The sequence below is a fragment of the Aotus nancymaae genome, unplaced genomic scaffold, assembly GCF_030222135.1.
Source record: "Aotus nancymaae isolate 86718 unplaced genomic scaffold, 86718_ANA_hifiasm-v0.15.2.pri h1tg000004l, whole genome shotgun sequence".
In the NCBI taxonomy this organism is placed as follows: domain Eukaryota; kingdom Metazoa; phylum Chordata; class Mammalia; order Primates; family Aotidae; genus Aotus; species Aotus nancymaae.
The window spans coordinates 51,274,425-51,297,077 of record NW_026988415.1 but is presented as its reverse complement, the minus strand read 5'-3'; the positions used below and the strand labels follow the sequence as shown (position 1 = coordinate 51,297,077).

Here is a 22,653-nt window from a genome sequence, read left to right as displayed (position 1 = left end):
AATTTCCAAATATGACAGAAATATTTTTCCCAGTGAAGAATACATTTCTTTGGCACATTTTATACAAACCTAGGATGCAAGAAATCCTGAACTGCCTACCAGACGTTGGAATTCTATACGTGAGAACCATTCTACCATTTTAAGGTTTTAAACTACACAAAAAGCTCATTATTTAAGTATTTAGTCCATTCACATATATTTAACATTTTTTACTTGGAACAGTTTTATCTGGGTCACCTCCAAGAACCAAGATACTAAGCAAAGCTAGTTCCCATTTAAAGCCATTTTAACCATTTTAAAGCCTATGAATTTCACTGATTTATCTAGGTTAAAATCTTAAAATTAAATTTTAGAAAACAGAATATTCTCTTCAAATTAATAAGCTTGGACTAGTCTTGTTTACGAGTGCTCTTTTATGTATAATCTAGTTTGATAGCAAGCTAGACACAATACATATCACAATACCTGTATATACAACTAAACAAACACATTAAGTAAAACAACCTAAATGTGACAACTGGATTCCAGTTATTTACAGAATTAGGACTCATCTACCTGGCCAAATTTTGTTTGCTCCAATAGGTATGGAAAACAGGATGAGGCAGGGAATGGGATTCCATAACATCAAATAAGGAAAGGAGCAAGCAAACTGTGCTGCTCAAGGGGAGACCTCAGAGTCCCTGAGCCACCAGAAAGCTCACCCAGCAGTGGAGACACTGAAGAAAAATGTTCGAGTAGCCACTTGGCTGCCACTGTGGGAAGCTGTCTGCTGGGACAAGGGTCCGAGACTCACAGTAAATGTACTTGAGCAATGCAGCTAATTGGAACCAGTGGAAGAAGGTTAGCTCCAGTATTGATGTGGAGCTTTCTCTGTCTCTCTCTCTCTTTCTTGTTAGGACATTCTCATTTTCAGTAGCCCTTTTGTGTATAGTAGGCACACTAATTGTGACCTAGGGACCAGCAAGTTAGGGGCTCTTCTCTGGGTATCCCAGATGCCGATCTCGCTACACTTTCTTGGAATGGGTAATTCTGAAGTGGCAGGGACTTAAAGCATCTGTTAAGTTCCTTGGGAGTTTTTTTTTTGGGGGGGGGGAGTTGTTATGTCTTTTTTCCTGTCCCTACTTTTAACTTTAAAGGTGATGTATAAGAGTTGACTCATAGGGTTTTGAGGTCTCATTGCTGCTTTTTGTACCGTTCTCTTGATTTCAGGGGCACATTGAGTAATAAAATATATACCCTAGAGAGCCTGTCCTTCTGGGAAGTTTGGCTTTGCATTAATCTATTTATTGAATGCCTCAACTAAATGACCCAGAAACAGAGTGAAATTTTTTACCTTTTTTCGTAAGTTATTTTTCTAACTTTGTCATAATTGACTGGCTTAACCACACACTTTCTCCTCCACTTTTTTCCCCATGGAAGAGCAAGTAGATGACAATACTTATAAGTCATGATAAGTTAAAGAAAAGAATATAATTAACAAATTCCTGTATAGACTTTTCTGGATTCTCTAAAAACTGGTCATGTCTTTCCTCAAACAAAGCCAAATCAGACATAGAAAATGACATGTGTACTATCAATGTTCCCCCATTTCCATTAGCTACTTCCTGCAATGGCCACAGGTTTTCCTTTAGGGACTGATGTGGGGACCCACTGCTGCTGGTATTGATTGGGCTTACCTTCTTGGGGAGTGGAGGGTATATGCTGGGGATAGTTGTATGAGAGGGAGAGGTGCCTGATGACCCTGGGATAGAATTCTTCATTAGAGAACTGGTGGAACTCCCCATCAGAATTGGGGGACTGAGGATAATTCAGGGAATTTGTGGGCCTTCTACAGGGAGCAGCTAGGAGAGAATCCCTTAGGCAGGTTTTCCTGGTGCCTAGAAGTTATAGCAGTCAGTAAAGAGTCATGAAAGTCTGTACATGAGGGACTTCTTGCCATTTTCCTTCTTTTTTACATAATAAGTCTAATTGCAAAATACTCTTACAATGTACAGACCATGTTTTGGCCATCTGTTGATTTACTAATTTGTATTGAGACCAAATGGTGTTGCAATAGAAAATGAGTTTATTTTTCTTTAAGCCAAATTTGAATTTGTTCCAGTCACCTAGAAAACATCCTAGTGGTGAGTCTTCTGGTATGCTTACCACTGTCCCTGTGAAAAACAAGGATATTTTTCTGTACACAGAAGTCTTTTTTTTTTTCAAAAACTATTTTCTGAATTTAGAAAATATAAACAGACTTTTTTTTAGAAAAGGGAAGAAAGGAAGAGAGAAAGAAAAAAAAGAATGAAGAGGAAGAAAAAGGAAGAGAAAGAGGGAGAGAGAACGGGAATATTGCTTTATTGCTCAGGCTAGAATGCAGTCTAAAAATGGGAATTGAAAACCTCTTTTATGCCAATAATTGTGCTTAACAGTGGAGACAGGAAGGAATAAGGGAAGAAAATAACAAACAAGCAGCCAACCAATATTTCATTTAAACCTATGAAATGCTATGCAATTATTGAGGAGTGATTTACTTCCAATTATGTAGTCACTTTTGGAATAGGTGTGATATGGTACTGATAAGAATGTATGTTTTGTGTATTTGAAGTGGAGAGTTCTATAAATGTTTATTAAGTTTACTTGTTCCGGGTCTGAGATCAAGTCCTGGATATCCTTGTTAATTTTCTATCTCGTTGATAAGTCTAATATTGACAATGTGATGTTACAGTCTCCCACTATTATTGTGTGGGAGGCTAAGTCTCTTTATAAGTCATTAAGAACTTGTCTTATGTATCTGGGTGCTCCTGTATTGGGTGCGTGTATATATAGGATCGTTAGCTCTTCTTGTTGCATTGATCCTTTTACCATTATGTAATGTCCTTCTTTGCCTCTTTTGATCTTTGTTGCTTTAAGGTCTATTTTATCAGAGGTGAGAATTGCAACTCCTGCTTTTTATTTATTTATTTATGTTTGCTCTCCGTTTGGTTGGTAAATCTTCCTCTGTCCCTTTGAGTCTTTGTGTATTGCATGTGAGATGGGTCTGGATACAGCGTACCGATGGGTTTTGGCTTTTTTTCCAGTTAATAATATATATGAGTTTAATACTGCCATTTGATGCTAGCCGGATGTATTTTTGGAAAGGCTGATGCTCATTGTTCGTTTATATGTGTAGTGCTTCTTTCAGAAGCTTCTGCAAAGCAGGCCTGGTGATGGTAAAATCTCTAAGTACTTGCTTGTTTGCAAAAGATTTAATTTTTCCTTCGCTCATAAAGCTTAGTTTGGCTGGATATGAAATTCTGGGTTGAAAGTTCTTTTCTTTAAGGATGTTAAATATTGGCCCCCACTCTTTTCTGGCTTGTAGGGTTTCTGCTGAAAGATCTGCTGTAAGTCTGATAGGCTTCCCTTTGTGGGTAACCTGACCTTTCTCTCTAGCTGCTCTTAGTATTTTCTCCTTCATTTCAACCCTAGTGAATCTGATGATTATGTGCCTTGGGGTTGGTCTTCTTGAGGAATATCTTTGTGGTGTTCTCTGTATTACCTAGAGTTGAATATTGTCCTGTCTTACTAGGTTGGGAAAGTTTTCCTGAATAATCTCCTGAAGAGTATTTTCCAACTTGGATTCATTCTCTTCGTCACATTCAGGTACACCTATCAAACGTAGATTGGGTCTTTTCACATAGTCCCATATTTCTTGGAGACTTTGCTCATTCTTTTTTATCCTTTTTTCTCTAATCTTGACTTCTTGTTTTATTTCGTTAAGTTGGTCTTTGAACTCTGATATCCTTTTTTCTGCTTGATCAATTCGACTTAAAACTTGTGCATTCTTTGCGAAGTTCTCGTGTTGTGTTTTTCAGCTGCATTAATTCACCTATATTCCTCTCCAAATTGTCTATTCTCATTAGCATTTTGTCAAGCCTTTTTTCAAAGTTCTTAGTTTCTTTGCATTGGGTTAGAACAAGTTCTTTTAATTCATAGAAGTTTCTTATCATCCACTTTCTGAAGCCTACTTCTGTTAATGGAACGCACTCGTTCTCCATCAGGGCTTGTGTCATTGCTGACGAGGAACTGTGATCCCCTGTAGAGGGAGAGGCATTCTGATTCTGGGTATTCTCAGCCTTTTTACACTGGTTTCTGCCCATCATTGTAAATTTATCCACCTGTCGTCTTTGTGATTTCCAACTTTCAAATTAGGTTTCTGAGTGGACGTCGAACTTGTTGATTCCCAGCGCCGAAATCTGAGCAATCCACTGCGCCGGCCAAAACAGCGGTGTTAAGATTGATGGTGCTTTTATGCCTGGGAATCGGCCAAAAGGGGACCCAGTCCCGCTCACTTTGCACCAAGAACTGCCGTGCTGAAGCGCCAGCAAAACCGCCGCGCCGGCCACAAGAGTCACGCTAGCGACCGGTGGGGCTCCTCCTCTGGGAATCTCCTGGTCCGTGAGCAACAAATATTCGTCTGAAAGTGTGGCGTCCTCTCGTTTTCTGCACTTTCACTAGGAGCTACTATCCCGAGTTGCTAGTGGTCAGCCATCTTCTATCTCTCTCCCTAGAAGTCTTTTTAAGTATAGCAAGAGGGACATAAACTGAGCACCTCGTTTTTTGTTTTTTCCTTTTAGATTCCTGCTTCCTGCAGAGAAGTTGTAAGTATAGGGATCAAGGCATTACAAAAGTAGATTATGAGCTACAAATGAGTACTAGTATATTAATACTAAATCCACAGAAAGCCGCAGTTGGGCAGAGAAAGGGGCTAAAAGAAATGGTGACTGTGGAAGGGAAGCGGTCAAACAGCATTGCCAAAAGGGAGATCTCAGAGGGCCCTGACTTGCCAGTAGTGTAAACATCAAAAAAATGTTTAGGTGGCCACTTTTCTACCTGGTCATCTGTCAGGCCAGGGGCCTGGGAACCCCTAGTTTCTTCAACCAATGAGGATTGAGCAAGGCAGTTATAAGTCAGCACACAGGGATGGTCCTGTAACTGGTAAATAATAACTTCTATCTTCAGGGCAGAAAAAGATGAGACCAATATTCTCTTAGGGGGAGGGGCTATAACTCATAATCCTAGAGGAACTGTCAATGCTGAAAACCCCAGAACATGTGGCGGGTGGTCAAAAATATCAATGCTGAAAATCTACAATGTCTGAGTTTTAGCCAATAAGGGTCCCCTCACAGAATGCCAAAATCCCTGGGGCACCCAGTGGGTAGCCAACAGTGAACCCAAGACCATGTTGGCATCAGAGAATGATGTAACTCTGGTGTCCCTGAGTCAACACAATGAGATACCTCTCACAATTAAGTGTCCTGCCTTAATCAATTGTCTAAACATAGAACACAGTTAACAGAAACTCAAAAGCAAACATAAGACTAAAAATGAAGCATACATTTTATGATTAAAAATAAAACTATTGGTTGGTAAAATAAAAAGGATGCAGAGGAGAAAGGACTGGGAGAAGGGGTGACAAGGATGTACTTCAGGATACCCAAATGATGGCAATTTTAACTGACCAGTTAGCCAAAGATTTTTATTTTATTTTCTAGTTCTCCCAATATTAATAAAGAAGCAGAAGACACTCATCCATCCACAGGAGCCAAAATGGCACCAGCCAATCTTTCACGTGGGACCCAGGTGAGGATCGCTCTAGGTTCCCTCAGCTTGGGTAGACTTGGCTATTATGCAGAGGGGCCAGCACAGAGACTGGTAACTCACTGGCCTGCTGGTTGGGGCAGTGGGTCTTATACAAATTAGTGGTACTATGGCCACTTGCCCATCTGCTTGACTCTGCCACCTGCTAGAGTAAATAATGGCTCTGAAAAGAGTCTTTGGTTAGTGTTACATTTCTGTATTGTTAGCAGCTCTTTATTGTTAACAGCCTTAGTGTTACAGCTCTTGCAGCCTCTATCACAACTGCTTCGCCATCTCTCTGCTCTTTGTCTCACTGAACTCCCACTGTCTGGCCTACTGCCATCTCTTGTCATCTTTCACCAATTGCCACCTCTCTGCCACCATCTCTGCTGTCTTGCCTCTCTGCTGATTGTTGTCTCTGCTATCTTTGTTCCTTGGTTAGTTGGCATATGATGCAGGGCAGGTGAGCCCTGATATTGGGACTTAGTCCAGGAGGGTTCTTTGCTTGACCCAAGAAAAATTCAAGGGCAAGCCAGTGGTGTTACACTGCAACTTTTATTTAATCAGCAGTGTATAGCAACAAGGTACTGCTCCTTGCAGGGCAGAGCTACTCCATAGGTAGTGTGCCCAGAGTAACAGCTCAGAGACAGTTCTGTAGTCATATTCATACCTATGTTTAATTATATGCAAATTAAGGGGCAGCCTATGCAGAAATTTCTAGGAAAAGTATGGTAAATTCAAATTTGTCAGGTCATTGCCATGAAAAAGGGTTTTAACTTTTGGGTCTTGTCACGGTAATGGTAAACTGACATGGCACACTGGTGGTTATGTCTTATGGAAAGTTGCTTCTGCCCTGTCCCTGTTTTAGCTAGTATTCAATTTGGTCTGGTGTCCAAGCCCTGCCTCTGAAATCAAGTCCTACCTCCTATCTCAAAGTCAGACCTGGCTAGAGATCTTTGAGTTTGAGAATGTGTTTCCCTAGAACTACACAGTTTTGTAGTTCAATTCTTCAGGCTTCATTTTGATGTTTTCCTTTCATCTTAGCCTCTAACTTGTGATAATTTAAAACAATAGCCTTGGGTGGACAAGTGCCAATAATTTGCTACATGCTTGTGGCCGCATCTCAGGTACCTCTTCACTATAAGTCAGGGGTCCCCAATCCCTAGATCATGGTCTGGTACTGATCCATGGCCTCTTAGGAACTGGGCTGTATAGCAGGTGAGCAGCAGGTGAGTGAGTAAAGTTTCATCTATATTTACAGCTGCTCCCCACCACTTGCATTACTGTCTGAGCTCTGCCTCCTTTCACATCAGTAGCAGCATTAGATTCTCATAGGACCACAAACCCTATTGTGAATTTTATATGTGAGGGATCTAGGTTGCATGCTTCTTCTGAAAATCTAATGCCTGATGATCTGTCAGTGTTTCCTATCACACCCAGGTAGGACCGTCTAGTTTCAGGAAAACAAACTCAGGGTTCCCACTGATTCTACATTATGGTGAGTTATATAATTATTTCATTATATATTACAAAGTAATAATAATAGAGATAAAGTGTACAATAAATGTAATGCACTTGAATTATCCCAAAATCATTTCTGTCCTTGGTTTCATAGAAAAATTGTCTTCCATAATACATGTTTCTGGTGCCAAAATGGTTGGGCACCACTACTATAAGTGATTTTCTCCATATTTTTTCATGGCTTAGTGCATTTCTTTTTAGTACTAAAAAATGTTCCATTTTTAGGATGTACCATACTTTATCCACTGATTTACTCAACTACATCTTGCTTGCTTACAAATTTGGGGAAATATGGATTAAGCTTCTATAAACACCTGTATGCAGCTTTTGGTGTGGATATAAGTTTTCAATTCATTTTGCTAAATACCAAGTAGAAACACTGTCATATCATAGGGTATATTTAATTTTGTAAAACCCTCCCAAACTGTCTTCCAAAGTGGCTGTAACATTTTACATATCCATGAGCAATGAATGAAAATTCCTGCAGATCTGTCTCTTCATGAGAATTTGATATTATTAGTGTTTTGGATATTTGTCATTCTAATAGATGTATAGTAAAATATCATTGCTGTTTTAATTTGCAATCCCATAATGACATATGATGTGGAACATCATTTCACACGCTCACTTGACATCTGTATATCTGCTTTCATGATATACATCTGTTTAAGACTTTTGCTCATTTTTTTAACCCAGTTGTTCATTTCCTTTTTGTTAAGTTTTAGGAGTTCTTCCTATATTTTGTATAAATCCTTTATCAAATATTTCTTTTTCAAATATGTTATCCAAGACTATATCTTGTCTTTGTAATATTTTGACACTGTTTTTCACAGAGAAGAAATTTTTTATTTCAATTAAGTCTGACTTATCATGGATAATGCCTTTGGTGTGGAATCTAAAAAGTCATCATTATTCACAAGGTCATCCAGATTTTCTCCTACGTTATATTCTAGGGGTTTTATAATCTGTGTTTTACATTTAGTTCTATAATTCATTTTAAGTTAATTTTGTGCAGGATGTAGTGTTGCTGTTTAGATTTACTTTTTTTTTTTGCACATGGATGTCCAGTTGTTTGAGTACCATTTATTGAATAGGCTCTTCTTGTTCCATCATAGTCTTTGCTCCATTGTCGCGATCATTTGATTATATTTATGTGAGTTTATTTCTCGGTTCCCTATTCAGTCCTAGTGATCTACTTGTCTAGTCTTTTAACACTATCACACTGTCTTGATAACTGTAACTTTACAGTAAGTCTTAAAACAGGGTAGTGTCAGTCCCCTGACTGTGTCTTCTTCAGTATTGAGTTGACCCTTCTGAGTCTTTTGTCTCTCTATATTAACTTCAGAAACATTTTGTTGATATTCACAAAATAACTTGCTGGGATTTTGACTGAGATTGCATGGAATCTATAGATTAAGTAGGGAGAAACTGACATCTTCACAATATTGAGTCTTCCTAATCATAAACATGGAATGTCTCTTAATTTATTTGTTTCTTCTTTAATATTTTCATCTGAATTTTTGTGTTTTCTTTATATGTACATCACGAATAATCAGAGAGATGCAAAACAAACTACAATGTGATATTATCTCCCCAATTAAAATGGCTTATATCCAAAAAAGAAGCAATAAAAAATACTGGTAAAAATGAGGAGAAAAGGAAACCCTTGTACACTTGTTGGTGGGAATGTAAATTAGTACAACCACTATGAAGAATAGTTTGGCTGTTCCTCAAAAAACTAAAAATAGAGCTACCACTTTATGCAGCAATCCTTCTGCTGGGTATATACCAAAAGAAAGGAAATAAGTATATCAAAAAGATATCTGCATTCCCATATTTGTTGCAGCACTATTCACAATAGCCAAGATTTGGAAACAACCTAAGTGTCCAATAGAAGGTTGAATTAAAAAATGTGATACTTATATACGATGGAGTACTATTCAACCATAAAAAAGAATGAGATCCTATTCTTTGCAACAGTATGGATGGAACTGGAGGTCCTTATGTTAAGCGAAATAATCCAGGCACAGAAAGACAAATGTCACATGTTCTCCCTTATTTGTGGGATCTAAAAATAGAAGAAGGATGGATATTGAAGGCTGGGAAGGGTAGAGGGGTGATTTGCAGGGGAACTGGGGATTTTAATGTGTACAAAAAGTAGTTAGAAAAAATGAATAAGATATAGTATTTGCTAGCAGAACAGGGTGACTATAGTCAATAATAATTCTACATTTTAAAATAACTAAAAGTATAATTTAATTGTTTATAATACAAAGGATAAACACTTGAGGGCATGGATATCCCATTTACCATGACTGACTTTTTTTTCCCATCAACTTTTAAGTTTCAGATACATGTGCAGGACATAAGGGTTCATTACATAAGTAAACATATGCCATGGTGGTGTGCTGCACAGATCAACCCATCACCTAGGTATTAAGGCCAGCATCCGTTAGCTATGCTCTCCCTTTCCTCACCCCTCCTGGGCAAGCCCCAATATATGTTGTTTCCCACTATTTGTCCATGTGTTCTCATTGTTCAGCTCCATTTACCATGATTTGATTATTATATGTTGCATGCTTATATGCAAAATTTTGTTAATTCCTCCCAAGCACAGGCAACCAAAGCAAAAATGGACAGATGGGACCATATCAAGTTAACTATGGTATGAAAGTATCTCATTTACCCTATAAATACATACACCTAGCATGTAATCACATACATTTAAAAGAAAAAGGAAAAGTGTGATGAAAGGATACATCTTTTTCTTATTCCTGAACTTTCCAGGAAAGCTTCAAGTTTTTCATCATTAAGTATAATGTTATCTGTTAGTTTTCTGTAAATGTTCTTTATCAATTTGAGGAAGTTCACCTTTCTATTCCTAGTTTGCTTAATTTTCAAAAATCATATATGAGTGTTGATTTTATCAAGTGTTTTTACTGAATTTATTGATATAATCATGTGATTCTTTTTCTTTAGGCTGTTGATGTGATTGATTACCTTAATTGACTTTTGAATGTTGAACCAGACGAGTGCCTGGGATAAATCCCACTTGGTCATTTATGATAGTTCTTATACATTGTTGTATTCAATTTGCTAATTTTTAAGGATTTTTGCATTTATCTTTATGACAGATATTTCTGTTTAGGTTTTTCTTGTAATGTTTTTGGTTAGGGCAATACTGGCTTCATAATATGAGTTAAGAGGTATTATCTTGGCTTCTACTGTCTGCAAGAAATTGATTAATTCATTGTGACCAAAAGGTTGATAATGACATAGACAGTGAAGTCCAGGCTGACACGTCTCTGATGGAAATGAGAAACTTATTGAAATAAAAACAAGCAATGGGGAAAGGATTCCCTGTTTAATAAGTGGTGTTGGGAAAACTGGCTAGCCATATGCAGAAAGCAGAAACTGGACCCCTTCCTGACACCTTACACTAAAATTAACTCCAGATGGATTAAAGACTTAAACATAAGACCTAACATCATATAAACCCTAGAAGAAAACCTAGGCAAAACCATTCAGGACATAGGCGTAGGCAAGGACTTCACGACCAAAACACCAAAAGCATTGGCAACAAAAGCCAGAATAGACAAATGGAACCTAATCAAACTCCACAGCTTCTTCACGGCGAAAGAAACAGTCAATAGAGTGAATCGGCAACCAACAGAATGGGAAAAAATTTTTGCAGCCTACCCATCTGACAAAGGGCTGATATCCAGAATTTACAACCAACTAAAACAGATTTACAAGAAAAAAACAAACAAGCCCATTCAAAAATGGGCAAAGGATATGAACAGATACTTTGCAAAAGAAGACATACATGAAGCCAACAAACATATGAAAAAATGCTCATCATCACTGGTCATTAGAGAAATGCAAATCAAACCTACATTGAGATACCATCTCATGCCAGTTAGAACGGCGATCATTAAAAAATCTGGAGACAACAGATGCTGGAGAGGATGTGGAGAAATAGGAACACTTTTACACTATTGGTGGGAGTGTAAATTAGTTCAACCATTGTGGAAGACAGTGTGGTGATTCCTCAAGGACCTAGAAATAGAAATTCCATTTGACCCAGCAATCCCATTACTGGGTATATATCCAAAGGATTATAAATCATTCTACTATAAGGACACATGCACACGAATGTTCACTGCAGCACAGTTTACAATAGCAAGACTTGGAACCAACCCAAATGCCCATCGATGATAGACTGGACAGGAAAAATGTGGCACATATACACCATGGAATATTATGCAGCCATTAAAAATGATGAGTTTGCATCCTTTGTAGGGACATGGATGAACCTGGAAACCATCATTCTCAGCAAACTGACACAAGAACACAAAATCAAACATCGCATGTTCTCACTCATAGACGGGTGTTGAACAATAGGAACACATGGACACAGGGAGGGGAGCACTATACACTGGAATCTGTTGGGGGGGAGTGGTGGGGGACAGCGGGGGTTGGGGAGTTGGGGAGAGATAGCATGGGGAGAAATGCCACATATAGGTGAAGGGGAGGAAGGCAGCAAATCACACTGCCACGTATGCACCTATGCAACAATCTTGCATGTTTTTCACATGTACCCCAAAACCTAAAATGCAATTAAAAAAAAAGAAAGAAAACTGGAGCAAAGGTCATCTTTGTTATGCCTTAGTAAAGAATTTGGCTATATTTTGTTCATGCCCTAGTGGTCTATGGAAATTTAAACTTAAAAGTGATGACATAGGTATCTTGTGGAAGAAATTTCTAAGCAGCAAAGCATTTAAGATGTGGCCTGGCTGCTTCTAACAACTTACTCTCAGATGCAGAAGCAAATAAATGACTTAAAGTTTCATAGATCTTTGAGACAATCCCTTCTCTCATCACAGGCTCAGAGATCTTAGAGTGAAAAAAAAGTTTTGTGGGCCAGGCTGAGGCCTCTGCTGCTCTGTTTACCCTTGGGACTCTGCTCCCAGTATCCAGGCCATTTGTGCTCCAGTCTCAGCTGAAAGGGTCCCAGATAAAGCTTGGGCTGCTGCTTCAGAGGGTGAGGGTGCAAGCTGCAAGCCTTACTGGCTTTCATGTGATGTTAAGTCTGAAGGCCCATCAAATGAAAGAGTGAAGGAGGCTTGGCAGACTCTATTTATCAGAGGATATATGAGAAAGCCTGGATGCCCAGACAGAAGACTCCTGCAAGAAAGAAACCCTCACAGAGAACCTCTACTAGGGCAGTACAGAGGAGAAAGACGGGGTTGAAGGCCCTATACAGTACTTAGAGTGGGGCACTGCTTTCTGGAGTTGTGAGAAGGGGGCCACAGCTTTCGATATCCCAGAATGGTAGATCCACCAGCAGCTTGGACTCTGTTCATGGAAAAGTCACAGGTACTCAACTCCAACCTGTGAGAGCAGATGTGGTGGCCATACACTGCAAACACACAGAGGCAGAGCTCTTCAAGTCCTTGAGAGCCAAACCCTTGCAGTTGTGTGCCTGGATGTGGAACACAGAGTGAAATAAGATTATTTTGGAGATTTAAGATTTAATGCCTACACTGCTGGGTTTCAGACTTGCATGGAGTTTGTAGCTCCTTTCTTTTGACCCATTTGTCCTTTTTAAAATGGGAATATTTAACCAATGCCTATCCGTCCATTGTATCTTGGAAGTAAATAACTTGTTTTCTATTTTACAGACTCATAGGTGGAAGGGTATTGCCTTGTCTCAAATAAGACTATGGTCTATGAACTTTTGATTTAATGCTGGAATAAGTTGAGACTTTTGGGGAACTTTTAACAGAGAATGATTGTATTTTACAATGTGAGGAAAACATGAGATTTGAGGAGCCAGGGGAAAAATGATATAGTTTGGATATTTTTCACTCAAAATTTCATATTGAATTATAATCCCCATTGTTGGAGATTGGGCCTGATAGGAGGTAATTGAATCATAACAACAGATCCCTCACCAATGGCTTAATGCCATCCCCTTGGTGAGTAACTTTACATGAGATCTGTTTGTTTAAAAATATGTGGCACCTCTCCCTTCTCCCCTTTTTTGCTCCCATTTTTGCTGTGGAACCCTGGCTCCCCCTTCATCTTCTGCCATGATTTCAAACTTCCTGAGGTCTCACCAGAAACTGAGAATATGCCAGTGTAATGCTTCTTGTAGTGCCTGTACAACTGTGAGACAATAAAACCTCTTTTATTCATTAATTACCCAGTTGTAGGTATTTCTTTACAGCAATGTAAAAACAGCCTAAGACAGAAAGCATTCTACCATCCTATGATTAGGTTAAGTGAGCCTGTGCTCCTAGACGATGAACTTTACAAGAACTTTTCATCACCTCCCTCACTCTTAGGTGGGACAGGATGTCTGGAGGGTGCTGGAATTGTGTATTTCTTTCCCCCATGTGGAAGGCAAGGACTAGTTAGAGTTGGGTATTTCTTTTTCTCCAGGTTGGTTAGGCTATGATAAAACTCCAGCCAGTTAGGCTATTGTAAAATAATTTTTCCTAAAGGCAAGCCATTTTAAGAACAGAATGGTCTGGCATATTTCAAAATGTTTCCCCCTTTTTTTTTCTTCTGCTGGAAGCACCAGGGGATTCTTCTCGGATATCCACTGTGGGGACCTGGTCAAAATCCTGTAGGTAAAACTCACATAAGGGTAGGGCCCCCCTATGACTGGGTCTTCCTGGCATTTTTAACTCAGGGTTATTTACACCAAGCCTGCAAAGATGTATCAATTACTGTTCAGGATTTCCTACACCAGCACTAGTTTCCGGGATGTATCTGCTCCAGTAATTGTGATTCTCTGTGTCTGCCTATCTGTCTCTTCATTCATAAGGGAAGTGTTTTGCCCTGAAACTACACTTCTTTAACAGATCTAAGAAAAATTGGTGTTTTTTTAAGTTTGCTCAGCTTTTTACTTGTTAGGATGAAGCGGTGACTTCTAAGCTCCTTACATGCTACACTGAAAATCAAAAGTCTATAGATTTCTTTGGCATAAATTTTGTATACACAATACAAAAATTATATATACATACAAGATTTTAGATGTACAGAAAAGTTGCTAAGTCATAACACAGGGTTCATGTATGCTTCAGCCCTAATATTACCTGTTATGAACATCTTACATTACTATTGTAGGTTATCACAACTAGTTAAACATTATTGATGGACTATTGTTTGAGCTTTGTACAAGCACCCTTAATGTTTACCTAGTGTTCTTTTTATGTTCCAGAATCTCATCCAAGGGACCACATTACATTTAGCAATCATGTCTTCTTAGGCTTTCTTCTTGCTGGGAGAAATTTCTCAGGCTTTCTTTTTTTTTTTGTTTGTTTTTTATGACCTTGGCAATTTTAGGGTATTTTTATCACGTATTTTGTGGAAAGATCTTCAACTGGGGTTTGTCTTATGTTTTTCTCAATGTATTTTGGGAAGAATAGCACAGAGGTAATGTGCTATTCTCATCAAATCATATCAGGGATGCATGATATTAACCTGACTTCCACTAATGTTAACCATGATCCCCTGCCCCAGGTATTATTCTTCAGATTCATTGGCCGGAACCCTTTTTCATACTCTATTCTTTGGAAGCAAAACCACATCAAATGGGGGACGGGAGGCTAAGCCTCACCTGCTGGAAAGTAGAGTATCTACATAAATTACTTGGAGTTTCACTGTAAGGAAAGTTTGCCTGTTCTCCCTCATTTATTTATTTATTCATTCATTCATTTATCTACATCAGTATAAATACATGAAGATTTATTCTTTGGGTTACAACCCAATACTATATTATTTATTTTGTTATAAAACTTGTTCCAAATTTGATTATTGGAAGATATTTCAGGTTGGTTCCTGCATCCCTTTGTAATGCCTCCATCTTTTTATTTTCTGAGCACTACTTTTTTTTTTTCCTCATCCTAAAAGATGTTTCAGGATTATCTTGCTTATTTTATACCACAGCTCTAATATCAACCATTTCTTCTAAGATTTCTGTTTTTTTTGTTTGTTTGTTTTAAATTGGGAAATGGTACCTAAAAGCCTATATATGTGTACAGGAGTGATCAATACTACTAGAGTCATTGCTTTCAAGTCCTCTCAACTGACACAGTTAGAAAAATATATGTAAGGATACTAACCCACATATACGCACATATCTATCCAGTCAAATCACTATTTTTCAGCATTACTTAATTACTTATATCAACTTTTTTTTTTGCCTCTAATCCCTTCAGTGAGGTCATACTGTTGCAATAATCTGTATTGCAATAGATTATTACAATAATCTATATTGCAACAGTATTATATATTTCATCCTTAGATTCCAAATCTACTGGTTGGTTTTTTATGTTTTGCATACACTGAAGTTCATTCTTTATTATGTAAAGTTCTGAGTTTCTACAAATGTATAACACCAGATATTTATCACTTCAGTGTCACAAAGAATAGTTACATTATCCCGACAATTATCCTAGGCATCCCTTCGTTGTCAACCCTTCCCTCTGAAAAATGGGGAGAAAAAACATGATTTTTTCTGACCCCATATTTTTGCCTTTTCTAGAACGTCATATAAATGAAATAATTCAATACGTGGAATTTTAGTCTTTTTTGTTAATTTGGCAAAATTCATTTAAATTTCAATCACATTGTCGCATACATTAATACTTGGTTCACTTTTATCATCAAATAATATGTTCTTTTATGGATGCCACACAATTTGTTTTTCCATTCACCTATTAGAGGACTCTTTTTTGCTTCTAACTTTAGATGATTATGAATAAAAGTGTTATAAACACTTTCATACAGGTTTTTATGTGACCACGAGTTTTCAGTTCATTGGGGTAAATACTTAGGGCTGTTATTAACGGGTCCTTTAATAATTCTATGTTTTCTTGTTTTTCTTTATAAGTAACTACCAAACTGTCTTCAAAGAGTCTGTATTATTTTACATTCCTATCCATGAATGAAATATCCTGTTATTTCACAAACTTGCAAACATTTGGTGTTACCAGTTTTATTTTTTAATTTTCATTGGCTTAATAACACGTGATGCTGAATATCTTTTCTTATTCTTATCTTCCATCAATGTATCTCTGGTGAAGTTTCTGTTTGGATTTATTATCCACTGTTTTATTTTTCCCCCTTATTGCTGAGTTTTAAGTGTTCCTTGTATACTCTGGATACAACTTTGTTTTTGTCTGATATATGATGTGAACACATTTTCTCTTACTCTGTGTCTAACCTTGTTATTCTTTTAACAATGTATTTTTCAAAGCAAAAGCTTTTAGGTTTGACAAAGTTTAATGTGTTTTTTTTTTCAGGTATAATGCTTTTGATATTGTGTCTACAAGCTCATTGTCAAACACGAGGTCATGCAGAATTTATCTTATAATTTCTTCTAAAGGTATTAGTTTTTCATTTTGGCAATTGGGTTTATGATCCATTTTGAGTTAATTCTTGTGTAAGGTGTGAGATATAGGAAAATAATTTTTTTCATATCGTTATCAAAAATTTTTAGTACTATTTGGTAAAAATGTTATCCCTTTTTATTAAATTTTTAACACATTTCAAAAATGATTTCATTGTATGAGTTTGTTTCTGAGATCTTTATTCTCTTGTGCTGATTTATGTATATTATTTCACCAATACTACACTGTTTTAATTATTGTAGATTTATAATAAGTCTTAAAATTGGATCATGTGAGTGAACAAACTTATTTCTTATTATTTTACAATCATTTTCTACCTTGGAACCTTTGAATTCTCATGAAAATTTTAGGATTACTTTGTCAACATCTCCAAAAAAAAAGCATGCTAATATTTTGTTAGAAATGTGTAGAATCTGTCTGGGCACAGTGGCTCATGTCTGTAATCCCAGCACTTTGGGAGGCAAAGGTGGGCAGATCGCATGAGGCCAAGAGCTCAAGACCAGCCTGGATAACATGGTGAAACACTGTTTCTACTAAAATTAGTCAGGCAGGGTGATGAACACATGTCATCACAGCTACTTGGGAGACTGAGGCACAAGAAACCCTTAAACCTAGGAGGTGGAGGTTGCAGTGAGCTAAGATCACACCACTGCACTCCAGCCTGGGTGATAGAGTAAAATTTCATCTCAAGAAAAAAAAAAAGAAAGAAAGAAAGAAAAAGAAAAAAAAAAAGAAACGTGTGAAATCTGTAAAGGAATTGGGGAGAATTGACATCTTAACTATATAGTTGACAGTCAACTCATCTTTGACAAAGTAGCCAAGAACACACAATGCGGAAAGAGTCTTTTTTGTAAATAGTTTTGGGAAAACTGGATGTGGGCATGCAGAAAAATGAACGTGAACCATCATCTCACACCATATACAAATATCAACTCAAAATGAATTGAAGAGTTAAACATAAGACAGGAAAGTATAAAACTACTGGAAGAAAACAGAAAAAATTCTCTTTGCATTGGTCGGGGCAATGATTTCTTTTGGATATGCCACCAAAAGCACAGACAACAAAAGCCAAAATCGACAAAATATATTGCATCAAACTAAAAACCTTCTTCCCAGCAAAGGAAATAATCCACAGGGTGAAGAGATAGCCTATGAAATTGGAGAAAATATTACAAACCACATAGGTGATAAGGAAATAATATATCAGAACTCAAACAACTCAATAGCAAGAAAACAAATATTCCAATTAAAAAGTAGGCAAGAAAACCTAAATAGATATTTCTTAAAAGAATTACATCCAAATGGCCAACAGGTGTGAAAGAAAAGTAAATATTGGGACCCCCAAATTACTAAGCCAAATACAAAAGTTAATCTGGGAACTGAGTCAGACAAAAGTGCCTCCTATTTTATTCCTAAATAAAATAACTACAAAGATTAAAAAGCTACATATGTCCCTCACAATTTGCCCACAGGAAAATTTCTTGTTGGCCTCAAGATATTTACCCTAAGACAGTTCTGTTGAATTTCACCCTGGCAATGTAAATTGACAGCTTATCTTCACAGCTACAGGACAAAGGGCAAAACTCAAATTCATCCCTGTGCTCACCTGAGAAAAATGCATATCTCATTGCCGTCTCTACCCTATGGTTTATGTAAAATGCAGATTCACTGAGCCACACTGAGGCATATGTGACTATTTCTCTACCTCCCTCTCACATAAATTGTGTGCTTAGTGAAAGGCTGATAAAAGACTCAAAAGAATGCAACCATTTGTCTATCTACCTATGACCTGGAAGCCCCCACTTTGAGTTGTCCTACCTTTCCAGATCAAACCAATGTACATCCTATACATATTAACTGATGTCTCATATCTCTGTAAAATGTATAAAAGACAGTTGTACCACAACCACCTTAGGCAAATGTCATCAGCATCTCCTGAAGCTGTCACGGGTGTATTCTTAACCTTGGAAAAGTAAACTTTCTAAATTGATAGAGATGTCTCAGATACTTTTGGTTCACACAGGTATATGAAAAAATGCTCAATGTCACTATGCATTAGTGAAATGCAAAATTTGTTTTAAAAAGTTACAATGTGATATCACCTAACACCTGTTAGAATGGTTCTTATTTAAAAAAAAGATAAAATATCATCAAGGGTATGTAGAAAGGGGAACTCTTGTACAGTTGATTGGAATTCAAATTGATACCATTATTAAGAAAAACAATGTGAAAGTTTCTCAAAAAAAAAAAAAAAGAGAACTAATATATGGTACAGCAATTTCACTCCTGTGGATACACATATCCAAAGGAAATGATCAGTCTCTTAAAGAGATATTTGCACTCTTGTATTTATTGCAGCGTTATTCAGTAGCCAAAATATAGAATCAACTTAAGTGTCCATCGATGGATTAATGGATAAAGAAAATGTGATATACATACATATATATATGCACATATATTATATATATAATATATATGTGTATACACACACACATATGAGCACATATATACAATGGAATATTATTTAGCCTTTGAAAAGAAGGAAATTCTGTCATTTGTGACAATGTGGATGAACCTGGAGAATACTAGGCTAAGTCACACATGCCGGGCACCATAACACTGATACTGTATGATCTCACTTATATGTGGAATCTCAAAAAGTTGAACTCATAGAACCAGAGAGAAGAGTGATGGTTGCCAGAAGCTGGGGGTGGTGGGTAAAGGTGGTTTGGAGATGTTGGTCAAAGGACACAAAGTTTCAGTTAAACAAGAGGAAGAAGTTTTGGAGAGCTGATATATAGCAGGACAATTAATTGACAATAATGTATTGCATACTTGAAAATTGCTGAGAGAGTAGATCTTAAATGTCCACACCACAAAACAATGATAACTATGTAAGGCAAAGGTATGTTAATTAGCTTTATTTAAGCATTTCCCATTGGGTATATATATCAAAATATCATGTTGTACACTATTTTAACAAGAAATTATATTGATCGTAAGAGACAGAGTGGTCTACGGCCATACCACCCTGAATATCTGAATATGCCCAATCTCATCTGATTTTGGAAGCTAAGCAGGGTTGGGCCTGGTTATTATTACTTGGATGGGAGAAAGAATGTGTTCATGAAATAACCTATGAAAAAAATCTACATGTCAAGAACCCAGGAAAATACATTGACTAGACTGTGGTTGGTAGGGCGGGGAGTGTGAGAACCAAGGCAGCTACGTGGTTATGGCTACATTCTCTCCTCTGCCCTTCTACACTCTCCTTTCTTGCCCTTCTCTTTCCTTCCCATCCCTTTTTCTCTTTCTTGTTAACTTTCTTCCTTCCAGTTGGCTTTTTGTGCAGATGCCACCTTCTTTCCCTCATTTGTTGCATTTGCATATGTTTCATCCTCACCCTGGATTGTTAACCCTCTTCTACTTAGCTTGGATAGATTCTGTCTGCTTTTTTTAGAGTCTTCTCATGTGCAGCCTTTTCCAGGTAGTTTCCTTTGATCGTCCAAGGCTGAGATAAGTGACCAACCTGTGAGGTCCCATGATAGCTAGTGCTAACCATTCCATCTTAAGTCTTTTCGCTCTGTATTGTAATTGCCTGGACATTTATCCCTTTTCTCCACTGCATTGTGATCCCATTAAAGGCAGGGACTGTTCCTTTTACCTCCAGTGCTTTACACACAGCATGAAAAAAAAAAAAGGAAAAATTATGGACTTTTCTATTCAACATGGTATATTTTCTATTTCTTTAAATTTTGAAAATTATTTTCCGTTAGTTTTTTTTACTTTTCCACATACAGATCCTGCACATTTATGTTAGGTATATGAATATTTTTTTCCATGCTATTGAAGATGGTGTTTCTTCTTTCATTATTTCAGATTCAAATTTTTCATTGTTAGCATATAGGAAATCAATTAACTTTTAAAATATTGACCTTGCTTCCTAAAAACATGTTAATCTCTTTTAAAAAATTATTTGTGTTTGACAGGTGATTTAAAAGTTTCCACATAAATCATGTTGTCTATGAATAAATGTCTATGCCTGTTAGTTTTTTTTCCTCTTATTTATCTAGATTGGACTTTCAGTACAAGGTTGAGTAGTAGTGGTAAGATAAAACATCCCTGCCTCAGTCTCTCACTCATCTTTTATTAGATTAAGGAAGGTCCCATGTATCCCTCATTTTTGGAAAGGTAAGTTTTCTTACTGTTATTTTGTTCTGTTTTATTTTTCTTTAAAATGAATGTGTATTCATTCATCCAGTTTTGTAACTATGTTTTTTTTTTAATTAAGCTACTTTCTATAGATCAATTGAAAAGGATTTAGGATATTGAAAACTTTCTTAAATTTATTCTTAAAAGTGCTTTTAGAATTTCACAAAAGCCTTTGTAGTTCCCCAGTTAGTGTGTATGGCAAAAATTATTTGCTTTTTAACATCCTATTTAAAAAATTCAATTAATAAAAATAAGAAGCTTGTTCTTTCAAGCAATTTTCTTCCACTAACATACTCAGGTGCTTACTTTGTGTCTCCTATAAGAGAAGTCGCAATAGCAGTTGGAAGCACATTTTGCCAAATATGTAGTTTTGAGGGCTACTATTTTATAAATGTTATAAAGTTATTCTCTTTGAACACAAATAAATGAAGTGAGTAGCATAACTATTCGGATTCTATCTATTTTAACTAGTCAAGAATTGTTAACACTCGCCACACACAAATGTGACTAGATTACTCATTTTTAATTTAAGTAGCTTGCATCAAAATAATGAAATAGAAACCCAAGAGCTAGTTCCCACAGACACAAGAGTTCTTAGAATAAGATTTAGCTTTACCTTCACAATCTCCACAGGAATAACACAGAATGAAACTCACTGAATATTAATTCACTGACTAGCTGAATATTATGTTTAACTTTTAATTTAATTAAACCTGTAATACATGTATACAACCCTCACACACTCAAAAATATGTGTATAACTTTTGACTCTGCAAAAATTTGACTAATAGCTTATTATTGACCAGCAGCCTTAGAAATAATATAAACATTTAATTTACATATATTTTTTATGTTATATGAATTACATACTGTTTTTCTTAAAGTAAGCTAGAGAAAGGAAAATGTTATTAAGAAAATAATAAGGGGCTTAAGATGGTAGCACTGGGTTGGGGTGGCTAGTGACTGGGGACACACTGAGGAGTTGTGGGACCATGGTGGCCACCAAGTAGTGGAGTCCAGAGAGTGGAGAAGAGGAGGAATAGGCGGCAGAGAAGGTTATTCCAGTAGAATTGCCAGGATTTTCTCAAAATGTGAAAATAAATGCAAGATTTTGAGAATTGACAACAAGAGGCCCATTCTGCAAGTGGACAGCTATGTCTTTGCTGGGGAGTACGAAGACACTCTTGGGACCTGTGTTATATTTGAAGAAAATTGTTGAAAATATACATGCAGAAGGCAATAATAAAACAGTGCTAAAATATAAATGTCCTAAAATGAAGAAGCTCAGCATGATAACTCTTCTGACAGAGAAGAAGGAAGGAGAAGAAAACAGGTGGAATGGAATGACTGATAATCAGGAAAATGATTTCTTCTATAGACCCAAAATGAGTTGTAGCCTTCTACATAAAAATGGAGATGAAGAAGTAGGTAGCTTCAACCCCAGATAAACTTTTAGAGGTGGAAGAGCAACAGATTCAAATGGAAGACAGTTCAAATCTGAGCTATGAACAGGAGAAACCACTGCACTTGGAAATAAAGGTTTCTGGTTATATTATTGATATCTCTCCTGGTTTTATGGAAACTTAAAATGCTGCCTTAAAAACCACTCCTAGATAAAATGGCTCCCATAATAACTAGTCATGACATTATTGAAATTTTTATATAAAAATAATTGGCTGTGTAGCTTTCAATTGTTACTACTTTGTCATTTTTGTTGACTAAACACACATTCCCAGTTATAGCACAACGTAATATGCCAGAATCATTCAGAATCAAACAGGAATAGAACTTTTTTAAAAAAATTACTATCAGTTTAATTTTCCTTTCTTCAGCAAAATCTGTCAATGAACCAAGTTCTCATACAACTTAAGATTTTCTTTCATTCTTTCCAGGA

General features: G+C 36.8%; 1 pseudogene; it reads left to right on the top strand.

Moving 5' to 3' along the window:
* The first annotated feature begins 811 nt into the window (after nt 1-811).
* Nucleotides 812-22,346, top strand: LOC105725673 (general transcription factor 3C polypeptide 6-like; annotated as a pseudogene).
* Nucleotides 22,347-22,653: the final 307 nt, after the last annotated feature.